A 14,727-nucleotide genomic window follows, 5' to 3' on the forward strand; every position below is an offset into this window, starting at 1 on the left:
AAACTTGCAGATTTCATCTTTATCAAACTCAGAAGCAATCCCAAAAGTAGCGAGGAGTTGCCAGAATGCCTCTGCTTCCACTCATCAGCAATTGCTTTGGCTTGTTGCTTTGGTTATCCCATCATCCACAGGTTTTGAAGTTGTTGGCTGGTGAATGACTTGTGCCTAAAAAAAAAATAGCAGCAACAGCTGCATCTTTTAGCTCCTGCACTCAATCCAAAAGGTCTTGCTCTTTAGCAATAACAGCTGCCTCTCTCTCCGCAAGTGAAGCACATGTTTCAGCTTCCTGCTCCTCAAATTTCTTCTCCTTCGCTTCAAGCTCTTCAAAATTCTTCCTCAGTGTTCTCTCAAGGTTGCGGAAATGCTCTTCAATTTCTTCCCACTGAACCCGGTCTTCAGAAGTATCATTGTGTGCATTTAGTTCCAGTAATGCGTCACCAAGCTGATCGATTAGAGAGCTTGGTGCATTGCGTTCCAGAACTTGTTTCACATCAACCATGCAAATCTACACCTGAGAATGATTCACACAGAGTGCCTAAACAGGTCTGAGAGGGAGAGGAAGTGATCTCAAAGGTCGCGACTCTTGGAATTGCAGGTGGAATTTGATCGAACACTTGGCGTGCATAATCGGGGCTGGAGAATGAGGTCCGTTTGCTCTGGGTGTGCGCACCATGTCTAGTAGGTGGGGTTTCGGGTGAAGTGTGGATGCAGGAGATTGGCGGCGTATTGTTCTTTGGTGAGACTTTTGGCGCCCATGAGCGCGATCGCGACGGTGTCGCCGAAGACCATTTGGATGGCGGTGGAGGTGACCGGAGCCAAATCGAAGGGGCAGAGTTCTCGCTCCACTGGCAAATGCACGTTCATGTCGCAGAGAGAGGCAAGGGCATTGCCGTCAATGGAGGTGACGGAGATGAGAAAGGCGTCTTTGGCCTTGGTGCAGGGGACGAGGCGGAGGAGCTCCTTGGTGGTGCCGGACTTGCTGAAGATGACCAAAACGTCGATTTTGGAGAGGGCGTCGATGTCGTCGTGGAGGGCGTCGAGAGGGGAGAGAAAGCCGGAGCGGATGCCGAGGGAGACGAGGATCTGGGAGATCTTGTGGGCGACGAAGCCGGACTTGCCGACGCCAGAGAAAAAATATAGTGGCACCGGCGGAGGATTAGAGGAGGAGGGTGCGGGTGAAGGCCAGTGTCTGGGGCAAGTCCAGGTGCTGGAATAAGAAGTTGAGGTGGCTCTGTTGGGATTTGAAAAGGTTTAGGAGGGTAGTTTCGTCAATGCAGGAGGAGGAAGAAGGTTGCTGCAGGGCGTTGAGCTGCTGCGGCCATTATTCTCACGGCGTTGAAGAAGGATCTCGGAGATGGTGAAAGGATGAGCACGGGAAGAAGATGGCTGCGGTGCAGGATCTGTTAGATGGTGGTGTGATGGGAGATCCGACTGGACTTAGATTGAAGCCTGTGTCTTTTGGAGGGACATGGCCTAGCGTGGGCTGTGGCCTGGATTTGGACAATAGGCTTGGGCCTGGTCACTGCCACTTGGGTTTGGATGACCTCCTTTTGATGGGCTGGCTGGATAGAGGTCATATATATATATATATATATGTATATCAAAGGAATCTGCATTTATTTTTTTATTTTTTTTATTTTTTTTTAATAAAATAAATTTGTAATAACATTGACCTTCATCAATGAAACACTTACTTATTATCATTATTATTATTATTATTATTATTATTTTAAATACATAGTAATCACATATGTATTTTTTTTTTGTAATGAAATTGACTTTCATTAATAAAACATTTTTTTTTTAATTTTGATGTGACTGAACTCGAAATTTAATGTTCGAGCTGCCTACGTACCCCTCCAAGGAAGAGATCAAGTCAAAACGTAGTTCAAATGCATTTTTTTTTTCTGATGATTTTGCCGTACACAGTTTATGCTCTTGCGGGCCAGGAGCTTTGGTTGTGGCCTTTTAGGGGTAGTAGCGCTTCAAGAATCTTCCATTGATAGGGCCAATCTTCAAGCCGTCTTCTGCCATGATTAAGTAGGCGTCGTTGGTGTAAACCTCTTGTATTACGTATGGTCCATCCCACTTTGATGTGAACTTGCTTTTCGTCTTGTGAGTTGTGACGATAGGCCTATGCAATGCGAGGACGAGATCTCCAGTTTGGAAAGACCTTGGGCGGACCTTCTTGTTGAATGCCTTGGATAGCCGTGCTTGGTAGCATTCCAAGTGTTGTTGAGCTTCGAGCCTTCTTTCGTCGAGTGCTTCCAACTCTTGAAGGCGCAACTTTGCATTCTCCTTCTCAGTCAAGCCTTCTTGTATAGCCATTCTCAGTGAGGGGATTTGACTTTCGAGCGGTAGAACAGCTTCCACGCCATATACAAGAGAATAAGGCGTAGCTTGGGTAGGAGTCCTATGTGTCGTCCGATATGCCCAAAGTGCTTCGCTTATTCTTTCATGCCAGTCTCTCTTTGTTCGGCCAATCACTTTCTTTAAGAGATTGCACAATGTTTTGTTGAATGCTTCTGCAAGACCGTTGGCCGGGGCATGATACATGGAAGACTTATGCTGCTTGAACTTGTATTTCTCACATAGCTCATCCACGAGTCGGTTGGAGAATTGCTTTCCGTTGTCAGTGATGATGTAGCGAGGCACCCCATATCGGTGGATGATGTGCTCCTTGATGAAACGGACGACAGTTTCCTTCTTTACTTCCCTTAGTGGTATGGCTTCAGCCCATTTGGAGAAGTAATCTGTTGCAGCTAGGATGTAAGCTTCTCCTGCAGATGATTTTGGAGTAATTGGTCCTACGACGTCCAATCCCCATGCATTGAATGACCATGAAGCAGCTGTAGGGTGTAATGGCTCAGGTGGTTGGTGCATGAAGTTTGCGTGGAATTGGCAGGCTTGGCACCTTTTGGCATATTCCAAGCAGTCCTTCACCATGCTTGGCCAGTAGTAGCCCATTCTTTTGAGCTGGAAATGTAGCTTTGGTCCAGATTGATGCGCCCCGCATACGCCTGAGTGTGCTTCTTCCATGGCTTGATTAACTTCTTCCTTACCTAGGCATCTCAGAAGTACTCATTCGAAAGAGCGTCGGTAGAGTGTTTCTTTGTAATAGAGGAATCGAGGTGCTCGTCGACGTATTTCGGAGCGGTGTCTAGGATCATCTGGAAGTTTTCCATGCTCTAAGTAATCGATCAGTGGTTGTCTCCACTCTTCAACATCGACTGGAAGTACTGAGATGACATTTGTATCATCTAGTAGCATTTCAGTGACGAGGGGGATCACCCATCTTTGGCAGACTGGCACGTCTGCAGCTTCATCTTCTCCTAATGTCATGCTTGAGGCTAGGTTGGTAAGAGCGTCTGCCATTTGATTTTCTTTTCTTGGCACATGCTCTAGTGTCACAGTCTTAAACTCTTGTAGCAGTTGAGTTGCCAGCCGAAAGTATGGGATGAGATCATCTTTCCTTACCTCATATTCAGTTAAGAGTTGATTGATTATGAGCTTGGAGTCGCCAAATATCTCAAGGGCTGTGATTCCCATATTGATCGCCATTTGGAGTTCGATGATCAGTGCTTGGTATTCGGTGACATTGTTGGAGCATAATTCGTTTAGTTGAAAGGAATAAGGTAATATATGTCTTTGCGGCGACATGAATACTACTCATGCCCCTGCTCCATCTGCTCGTGTAGATCCGTTGAAGAACATCATCCATGTCGGGAAGATGTCGATGTAGAACACTTCCTCGTCAGGCAAGTCGTCTGAGATTTTCCAATCAGCTGGGATTGGGTGATCGGCAAGAAAGTCTGCCAGCGCTTGTCCCTTTACAGTTTTAGCTGGGATGTAGATAATCTCATATTGGTTAAGAAGCAGCGCCCATTTAGCGAGTCGCCCTGTCAAGACGGGTTTGGACATGACGTATTTGACCGGGTCAGCTTTTGCAACCAAGTGGATGGTGTAAGCATGCATGTAATGCCTGAGTTTCTGGATGGCGAACACCAAGGCAAGGCACATCTTTTCTATTGGGGAGTAGTTCAACTCGGCGCCGGTGAGGGTTCGGCTGAGGTAGTAAAGCGCTCATTCTTTCTGGGATTCATTCTCTTGCGCCAAGAGTGCTCCAACTGAACTTTCCTGAGCGGCGATGTACAATATGAGTGGTTTCCCGGGTACAGGCGCCCCTAAGACAGGTGGACTTGACAAATACTTTTTTATGCTTTCAAAAGCATTGTGGCATGCTCCGTCCCATACAAACGGAACATCCTTCTTCATGAGTCGGTTGAACGGTTGACAACACCCTGCAAGGTTAGAGATGAAGCGTCTGATGAAGGCTAGCCGTCCTTGTAGACTTTTCAGCTCGTGCAGGTTTCTTGGCTCAGGCATGCTTTGAATGGCCTTGATTTTTGATTGGTCCACTTCAATACCACGGTGCTTGACAATGAAGCCGAGGAACTTTCCAGAAGTGACGCCAAACGCACATTTTAACGGGTTCATCTTGAGGTTGTATTTTCGCAGCCTTTCGAACACTACTCGCAAATCCTTCAAGTGATCTGATCTTTTCTTTGTTTTGACCACCACATCGTCCACATAACATTCTACGTTCTTGTGTAGCATGTCATTGAAGATTTTCTGCATTGCTCGTTGATATGTAGCTCCAGCGTTCTTTAGACCAAAAGGCATCACCTTGTAACAGTAGATACCTTTTGGAGTGCGGAATGCTGTTAGTTCCTCGTCTTCGAGAGCCATACGAATTTGATTGTATCCAGAAGAGTCGTCCATGAATGACAGTGCCTCGTGGCCAATGGTTGCGTCCACCATGATTTCGATGATTGGCAAGGGGAAGTCGTCCTTCGGACAAGCGTCGTTGAGGTCCCGGAAGTCTACGCAAACACGTATTTGTCTAGATTTCTTAAGGACGATGACGATGTTGGAGATCCACTTGGGGTATTGCACCTCTCGAATGAATCCTGCTTCGATTAGCTTGTCAATCTCTGCCTCGATTTGTGGAATGAGCTCGGATCGATAGCGCCTTTGAGTTTGCTTTATTGGTCGTGTTCCAGGCTTGACTACAAGATGATGCACAGCGATGACATGGTCAAGGCCGGGCATTTCTTTGTAAGTCCAGGCAAAGACGTCTTTGTACTCTGATAGCAGTTGGTAGTACTCCTCTATCTCGTCTGCTCTTAGCAGTGCACTTACAAAGATAGGTTTTTGCTCCTATTTTGTGCCCAAGTTAAGCTCCTTAAGATCGTCAATCGTTGCTTGCCCCCCATCCTCAAGTTGTGGTGGTGCAGCAGTGACATCTTCTTCAGGGGTTTCGTCTTCTTTGCCTTCTTGGATCGTGATGTGGAAGACATCTTGGACTTCCTCTTTAGTGTCGTCCTTTTGGGTTTGTTGGTATGCAGATTGTCCAGTATGGATGATGGTGCGCCTTCTTACTATCAGTGGTCCATTTGCGTCAAACTCCAAGATTGCTTGACGCTTCATCCTTGAAGGAATCGAGCATCGAATATCACCTTTTTCTGCTAGCCTGTCGAGCTTTTCTTCCTTTGACGTTGTTTCCCTATTTCCAGAAAACTTCATGTTGTCTTCAAGTCTTTCCAAAGCTGATTGACGAGGAGGAGAGCTAGCCGTGGTGTTTTACTTATTAGGTTTTGACAACCTTTCAAAAATAGAGCTTCGAGATGTTGGCCTGTTAAGCCTCTTGAAGACGGAGGTTCGGTTTTGACCACCAATGTGATCAAGGGCTGACGTTCTGGGTCTTGAACGTTTCATCCTATTGAAAATTGGCGTTTGAGGGGTGGATTTAGGCTCCTCTCGATCTTGTTCAATGCTTACGCTAATGTGTTGAGTGCTAGCATTTTTCGCTTTGCTTGAAATCTTCATGGGTGCATTTGGTGTGAAGCCAAGTCCAGCTTTGTTGTTGTTAACTCCGTAACCATGCTTCTTCAACTTCTTTTGAGTCTCGGTGAGGTTAAGTTCTTTATTGTTGATGGTGTTTGAAACCTTTTTTCCAGGATTCGAAGAAGAAGCGAAGTCGTACCCAGCTTTTGACATGAGTTTGTAGGCGTTCGGATCAAAACCTTCTTCAGTCCTCTTGGTTGGGAGAAAACTTGGTTCCGCTCTCTTTGGTAGAGCTTTTACGAAGCCTTGTGGTAATCTTGCAACCTTAGCGTTGCTTAGCTGTGTCAGAGGTAGAACGACATTCATCTTGAGCAACTTTACATTATCCATGTACCGTTGTGCATCGGCTTTGCTTGCTTTGGTTTCGAATGGGGATTGACCATTCTTTCTTCTTGACATCGGGATGTATCGGAAAATGGGTGTGTTTAGTACATTTGAGGGCATCCTACTCCCTTTGGTTGTTGCAGGTTTAGCAAGCTCATCATCGTTCTTGCTTGAAGACGACATGGCTTCTTCTTCTTGCTTCTTGGGCATGGCTTGCCACTCCTGCTTTTTAGGTGTTGCTTTACCCGTGGATTTGATCTCTTTTGGAATAGCTTCGAGCACCATGTCTTCATCCATGTAGAACTTGGCGTCTGCGAAATGTGATTCGGCTTCGGTGAATGGTTTGGTGTCGCCATAGATCACCTTCACTCCTTCTCGGTAGAATTTCAAGCATTGGTGAAGGGTGGACAGTACTACTCCATTTGCATAGATCCAAGGCCTTCTTAAAAGCAAGCCCTAGGAAGTTCTTGCATCAATCACGTGGAATATCGTGCTTGACTTGAGTTCACCAATAGTCATCTCCACTCGGATCATGCCCATCGCTTTTTGTCCTCCTTGATTAAAACCTTGGATTAATAGACGACTTAAGGACAGTTCATCCGCCTTGATGCCGATTGTAGTCATTGTTGACTTTGGCATGATGTTTATGGCTGATCCACCATCCACAAGCATGCGATTGACTTTGTGCTCCCTTACGTACCCAGAGACGAAGAGAGGACGGTTGTGAGGCTTAGATCCTAGCAGCAAGTCTTCGTCGGTGAAATGGATTGTGTCCTCGATGGCACAGCATGTGGCATATTCATGTGACCGAAGCTTGAAGCCTTCGTTCTTACTTTCTTGCACCTCGTGGTCATTGGGACTTTCCAAGACCGCTGCTAATGCTATTCGCATCTTCTTTGGTAATCGTAGCGCTTCCTCAATGCTAAAGTGTGTTGGCAGACCTTCTTCAAGAGTGAGAGTTTTTTCTCCCTCAGTGGTGATATCTTTGCCTTTTGAAGGTTCTTCTATTTCTACTTCGACCATGTGGCATGCAGCGATAGTGCACTGTTGGAAGAAGTCATTCAGGAAGTACTCGTGCAATGAGATAGGAATGCGTGGCTCTTGCTCCATAGGTTCCCCATCATACATTGGCTTATCAACTTTTGCGTTTCTTTTGGGCTTCCTACTGTTGCGGGGACGGTGCTTTCTCACTTGTTCCACCTTTTGTCTTATGGCTTGTGGTTTTGGTTTCCTTATTTTTTTGTAGGTCACCAATGTCCATCCTTCTTCATCATCGGCATGTGTATCTTGTTCGTTTGCCCCCGGTGATGGTTGTGCAGAAGGTATCGTGTAACTTGAGCATTGATATGAATGGTCAGGTGCTACTTGGAGAGGCACATGATCGAAAGTTCCAAATGCAATTGTAGTAGTATGTGTCGCGGCCGTGTCTTCGAGGTCGAGCTCGATTCGCCCTTGTTGTGCTAGCTTCATGATAAGCTCTTTGAGGACGAAGCATTTACCCACAGGATGGCTCACGATTCGATGGTACTTGCAGTATTTAGGATCGTTTATGCGATTTATTTCTTCAGGCCGCTTGCATTCGGGTAGCTCGATTACCTTCTTTTCTAGCAAATCGTCTAACATTGCATCCATGTCTGAATCAGGAAAAGGGTATACCTTCTGCTCCAATTCCCTCAAGGTGCTTTTGTACCTTTCTTGGGTGCGGGGAGGCTCACTTTTCTTTATCTCATTTGCTTTAGTTTTGGAGGAGATCTTGATAGGCGAGGAGGCGGTCTTGACGGGCGCAGTGCTGATGGTGAACGCTTCCTTGGGGGGTTTCTTCCCAGTCTTGTCTACATTTGGGGAGAACACCTTATCCTTCTTGAAGTCGGTGATCGGCTCTTTCTTCCCGTGATGGGCAATACTTAGCTCCATGTCATGGGCACAGGTGGCTAACTCTTCAAATGTCCGTGGTTTGATGCCTTGAAGGATATAGTGTAACCCCCATTGCATGCCTTGGACGCACATCTCAATCGAAGAGATCTCCGAGAGCCTGTCCTTGCAATCGAGGCTCAGATTGCGCCATCGGTTGATGTAGTCCACGACTGGCTCATCCCTCTATTGCTTCGTGCTTGTCAGCTCTAGCATGCTCACGGTGCGACGGGTGCTGTAGAAGCGGTTGAGGAATTCCCTTTCCAACTGTTCCTAGCTGTTGATGGATTCGGGCTCCAGGTCTGTGTACCACTCAAAGGCATTTCCTTTTAACGAGTGCAAAAACTGCTTAGCGAGGTAATCTCCTTCCGTCCCTGCATTGTTGCAGGTTTCGACGAAATGTGCGACATGTTGCTTCGGGTTTCCTTTTCCATCAAACTGCATGAACTTTGGTGGTTGATAACCCATTGGCATCTTTAGGGCATCAATCTTCTTGGAGTAGGGCTTTGAGTAGAATGATGAGGTATGTGAGCTCCCTTCGTACTGCGCCTTGATGGTGCTGGTTATCATCTCTTGCAGTTGTTGGATAGAAAGAGATCCCGTGAGTGCCTCTGCTTGGCCTGGCTCCAGTTTCACATCGATTTTCTCCACCGGAGGCTTTTCATCCTCGTCGTTTTCCTTTTTTACTGAACCATCCCCTTGCTCGATTTTCACGTCGGGCTTTACATCTAGTTGGTTGACGAGTGCGGCGATTTGCTGGTCTTTTTCTTCCACAATTCGTGTTAGCCTTGTGATTGCTTCATTCATATGAGCCAGCTGCTCATCGATTGAAGTCGCTCCAGCAGTCATGACTTGCATGGCTGAGTTGCTGCTTGAGTCGACATCGGAAAGCATGAAACCAGAGTACTTCCTTGGGCTTTCCTTCCTTGGCGCCCTTAGCGAGGCCAGGGTGATCACAGGTTCGTGCCTCAGGTGCTCTTGTTCTTTCGACGGAGTTGATGCAGAGGTGGAAGATGCGGCATAAAGAGCTCTTGCCTTGCTTCGAGTTGTGATGCCCGAAGTGACACCGCCTGCGGTGATGACGTTCTTGTTCCTTGCATTGGCTGCGAGAACAACTTGAGCCTTCTTTGATGCCATTTGTGCTTTTTGCGGATTCAAAGATAGAGATGAGAGGTAGAGATAGTCCCACTGGGCGTGCCAAATTTGTAAACACGGAATTTCCTGCGATGAACGAGACAAGAAACACGTGTACAAAATAATATTTGTATTGATGATTTAGGGGTTACAATCTCTTCTACAAATTTAGCCTCTGATTCTATCTTTGCAATGGGTGGATTTGATGTTGTTGGTCCAAATGGCCGTCGGGGCTTGATCTTGGGATAAACAGTTGTGCAGATTTGTTGACGTCGTGGATCCAAAGGGCCGTCGGGGCTTGATCTATGGATGAACGAATGATGAACGATGGACACTTTCTTCAAGGGCCGTCGAGGCTTGGTCTTGAATCAGTGGAAGTTCTTCAAAGGCCGTTGGGGCTTGATGTTGAATGAGGATTTGACGAAGAACGAAGAGAGCTCTCTTGATCCTTCGGGATTTGCTTGGGAGCTTTTGAGTTTCAAAGCTTCAAGGTTGTGGTATGAGGTGAATTGGTTATCAATTGGTGTCCCAAAATGAATGCCTTGGCCTCCTATTTATAGAATTCCAAAACTTGATTTTTTGGATTTAAATAATTAGATGAAATAAATCATTTCTGCCAGGTGTTGACACGTGTCCCGTTTGATGACTTTTTCGATTTATTTTGATTTTTCGTTTATTCACATGCTATGTGTAAAATTTATGTGACACATAAACATTGAAATTTTAATTATTGATCAACATTTAATTTACCTAAATTTCGATGTCTACAATAATATTATTATTGCTCACGAAGCCTTCAATTTCTTGAAGTTGAGGAAAGCCAAGATGAGATTTGAGTTAGGCATGAAACTCGATATGAATAAAGCTTATGATTGAGTATAGTGGGATTTCCTTCAAGCCGTCATGAGGAAGATAGGGTTAGGCATGAAACTCGATATGAATAAAGCTTATGATTGAGTATAGTGGGATTTCCTTCAAGCCGTCATGAGGAAGATAGGTTTCAATGATATATAGATCCAATTAGTGATGCACTGTGTTACAACGGTCGACTTTGCGATGTTAATCAATGAGAGGCCTGGAAAGAAGTTCAAGCCGACTAGAGGTCTAAGACAGGGAGACCCATTGTCACCTTACTTATTTCTGATTGTTAGTGAAGTCTTATCGTTACTATCCAGAATGCTTCGGAGTTGGGTTACATTGAAGGCATCCAGATGAGTGGACAATGACCATGCTTATCACACCTCATTTTTGCTGATGACACACTAAGTTTCCTCAAGGCCACAAAGACAAATTACACCAATATTGTTAAGCTCCTTGATTTATATTGTCATGCATCGGGGCAGGAGGTGAGCTTCCAAAAGTCCATAGTGTACTTCAGCTCCAATACTTCATTACTGCTCTTTGTGGAGCTTTGTGATATCCTGGATATGCTGAAAGTGGATGATCCTGGGAATTATCTTGGCATTTCGGTGATATGGGGAAGATGCCCTTGCATATGTTAAGGACCGGATGATGGTGAAGTTGACTGGGTGGAAGCAACAATTCTTATCACAAGTTGGAAAAGAGACATTGATTAAGGCATTCACACAAGTTGTGCTAACTTACCCCATGAATGTGTTTAAACTCCTTGAACATTTATGCAGTGATATGAATGTGGTTATAGCAAGGTTTTAGTGGGGCCAACAAGATAAGGAGAAGATAGGAGAATCCATTAAGTCAGTTGGGATGTCATAGGAGCAACTAAAGCGGAATGGGGTTTGGGTTTTCGAAATCTAAAGGAATCTAACATCGCCCTCCTTGCGAAACAATGTTGGAGATTGATTCATGAACCCAACTCTTTATGGGCTCGAGTGCTCAAGGATCGATACTTTCCCAATGTTTCATTTTTGGAAGTAAAAAATGGTGGTAGGGCTTCTTGGGCATGGTCGAGTCTGCTGGAGGGAAAATAGTTGTTATTACGAGCAACCCACTGACAGATCATGAGTGGGGACCAAACTCGCAATTGGGTTGATAGATGGCTTCCCAAAATTCCTATTGGCCATCCCACTCATCTTCAAGGTATTCCAAAGAGTCTCCTTCATTATTGAATTGGATTCTCGGGGATGGCAATGGGAAGCCATTGACTACATTGTCCTTGAGGCAGAGCGGGAGGCTATATCCTTAACTTATGTTGGAAATTCAACGTGACCTGATAGGCTGATTTGGCCGACAGTTAGGAGGGGGGTGTATTCTGTGAGGTCTAGTTATAAGTGGCTTCATGACAGAGCTTAACATCGAAGATCTCGGCAGCCCTTCTTATCCAGAATTATAGATCCCTCGGTGTGGAAGTGTATATGGGGAATCAATGCTCCTTCAAAGATTAGGAATTTTTTATGGAGAGGGCTTTGGGGTGCATTGGCAACACAGCTAAATCTTTTTAAAAGAAAATGTTCCCTCTCCCCAATTTGTCTATTATGGAACGAACATGAAGAAACTGTGGAGCATGTTATCTTGCTTTGTCCATGGACGATTCGGGTGTGGTTTGGAGGCCCATTAAACTATAAGGTGGATCCGATGACAGTGACAACTCTTGATGCCTGGATACTTATGATTTCTAAGGAGTGTTCGAGGAATTCGGTTGACACGAACTTTCTCTTTACGATTGTGGCTTTTACTTGCTGGCATATCTGGAAAGATCGATGTAAGTCAATTTTTAATCAAAAGCCTCCATCCCCGCTCCAAACTATTCAGGTCATTGTTGGTGAAGTGGAGTTGTTCCTGAAGGCCAAAGCCCTGGCACATATCCCTTCGGTCGTTAGTTCTCGACCCCCAGATCACCCTTAATCTTGGACCCCTCCACCCCCACATATGTTAAAAATAAATGTTGATGCTAATTGGCAGGCTGATTGTGGGTGGGGAGCTATTGGGGTGGTGATGAGGGATCATTTAGGCAGGTGTTTAGCGGTAAGAAGGAAGGACATTGCTACACAAAGTGTGTATGCAGCTGAGGCAATGGCGATTATGGAAGGTTGTATGCTTGCCCAACAACATAATATGTCTCAGGTAGTAGTGGAATCTGATTGCAAACATATAATCACTTGCTTGTTGGATAGTCTGTAAAATGCTCAATGGGAGACATACCCTATTTTGTCTCGGATAATGGATATCAGTTATTCATTACCCCTTTGCACCAGGTCTTGGGTACCAAGATCGGGGAATCAAGCAGTGAATTTTGTTGCGTCGTTTCAGTCTACGGAGATGAGCAACTCTGTTTGGGTTGAAAGACCCTCATCTTCGTTTGTAAGAATCTTGAATAAAGATGGACTACCTGGTCCTTTGTAGTTTGTTTCTGGCTCATGGGGGAGGGTTGACGCTGGTGCCATGTTTGGCTGCGTCCTTGTATGCCATGTCCTCATTTTTTCGCTGTATTTGCCGTCTCATATTGACTTTCCTTTCTTCCTGGTTAATCTATCCAGCTTGCTAAAAAAAAAAAAAAAAAAAAAAAACAAATACATATTGGAAATAAAATTTTTAACTTTCCAAGTATAATTTCTCTTTGCCCTATATCATTAATTATATATTAATTATGTTTCATTCTCTCTTGTTCCCTTTAATATGGTCTGCTTGATCTCTTTCTTGTTTGTTTACAATTTTCTCTTTGTTTTTTGTCTCTTCGTCATCTCCGAATTTCTTGCAGTCTCATGTGTTTTTTTGAAATTCTTCAAGAACTTGTTAATATTTTATTGTACTAGTCCACGTAATTTTGTTGTCCTTTATCACCATATGTGGTTGTTTAGAGTTGTAGCCTAGTAATCATTTTCAGTTTTTGGAAACAAACCCACCACTTTACATGGTAGCTTAGCGGTGGTAAGAATTCTTCTTCTTTTCTCATAGTATTGTTCAAACATGCATGATATCCTCTTTTTTTTTTCTTTTTCTTTTTTTTGTCAAATGATAGATTTTCATGTCATTAAGTCGAACAGAGAGATTTACGTATTCCACAAGAATATTAAACAAAACAAAAATCGGGAAATGAAAAACCCCATCGCAATTCCCCATTCCCCAACCCCCAACCCCCCCCCCCCAACCACCCAAGTTGCCACCGCAACCACTTCACCAAGGAACACATGCGAAGGAAAATGACTCAATCTGCAGAACCATCTTCCTAATATCAAAAAGGATACTCCCAATCTCTGTGTCAGGCTCCCTGCCATGTTTGAGGGTTTGTATAAGAATAGATGAGTCTGACTCGATGATTAAGTATAGAAGAATATGAGGATTGATAGAGAAGACGAAAAAAAGGAAGCTATCAGAGAGTCTAAACACAATTTACTATTGAAGAGAGAGAGAATTAAAGTCATAATTAAAAAAATTCAGATTTTAATTTCTAATGTATATTTGTTTAAACACTTAGAGAAAATTAATTGTCATGACATCTCAACCATTAAAAGTGGGTTAATCTAATAATCTAAAATTTGTGTCAAGTCTTGTGTAAAAACTATGGTGCCACAGATCCACCCTATATTTATACAGATCCTTTAACAAGAAGGATTCCCATTTTTCTAAAAATATGGGGAGCACCTTCTTGACCATTGGATTGGCTTTAATGAAATTGTGTGGTTAAGATTAAATAGCTCATAAAATCTTTTGGGTAAATTACATAAAACTATCTCAACTATTGGGTCAGTCACAGTTTCATACCCCATCTTTAAAAAATGTTAATGTCATACCTCATTTTACGAATTTGTTACAATTTCATACCTTCCGTCAATTTATCTGTCAATTCTTCTGTTAAACAGTGACATGGCTTAAGACGGGGCCCACTCTCTATTAAAAAATTAATTAAATATTAAAAACTAAAACAATAAAATCATTTTTTTTTTTGCATGAAGGACCCACCTTTTATCCCTTTCACCTTTCTTCCCATCTTCCTCCAACCCAAAATCAAAACCACCCAACCTATGTCTCACCTGCCTTCGCCTCCTCCATTTCTAGCTTATCTTCCCGCTCCTCCACCTTCTTCAACCACGCTGCTTCCCTCCCCCTAGCCGCTAGAGCAAGAGGTTGATCTCAAGGCCGCAATGGCGGACAGGGATAGGTCGAAAGTCGACGCATGAGAGGAGGACGTGGTCATTAATGAGAGAGACCTGGAAGGACTCGGATTTCATGATGGCGCCGCCATACTTGACGACGATGGTCTTGCCTCAGAATTTCTGGATGAAAGGGAGATACTTGGCAAGGATGTCGACTAGAAGTTGTCCTAGAGTGGGATCAGGAGACGACGGGGATTGGGGGAAAGAGTTGCGGATCGAGAGAGAAAATAGGGATTTGCAAAAGGTTGTTTGGGAGCTTGAGTGATGGCAATGGGTTTATTAAGGTTTTAGTTTCCAACATTTTCCTTTTTATTGAAGCAATGGAGGAGCTAGAATGAAGTGAGACTAAAGTGAAAACTGGGCGGAGAGAGAGATGGGT

General features: G+C 44.3%; 1 pseudogene; it reads right to left on the minus strand.

The window, feature by feature from the left end:
* Positions 1 to 675: 675 nt before the first annotated feature.
* LOC126611884 (probable arabinose 5-phosphate isomerase) lies at positions 676 to 9,279 on the minus strand (annotated as a pseudogene).
* Between the last annotated feature and the right edge of the window lie 5,448 nt (positions 9,280 to 14,727).

This window comes from Malus sylvestris, chromosome 17, assembly GCF_916048215.2.
Source record: "Malus sylvestris chromosome 17, drMalSylv7.2, whole genome shotgun sequence".
Taxonomy (NCBI): Eukaryota; Viridiplantae; Streptophyta; class Magnoliopsida; order Rosales; family Rosaceae; genus Malus; species Malus sylvestris.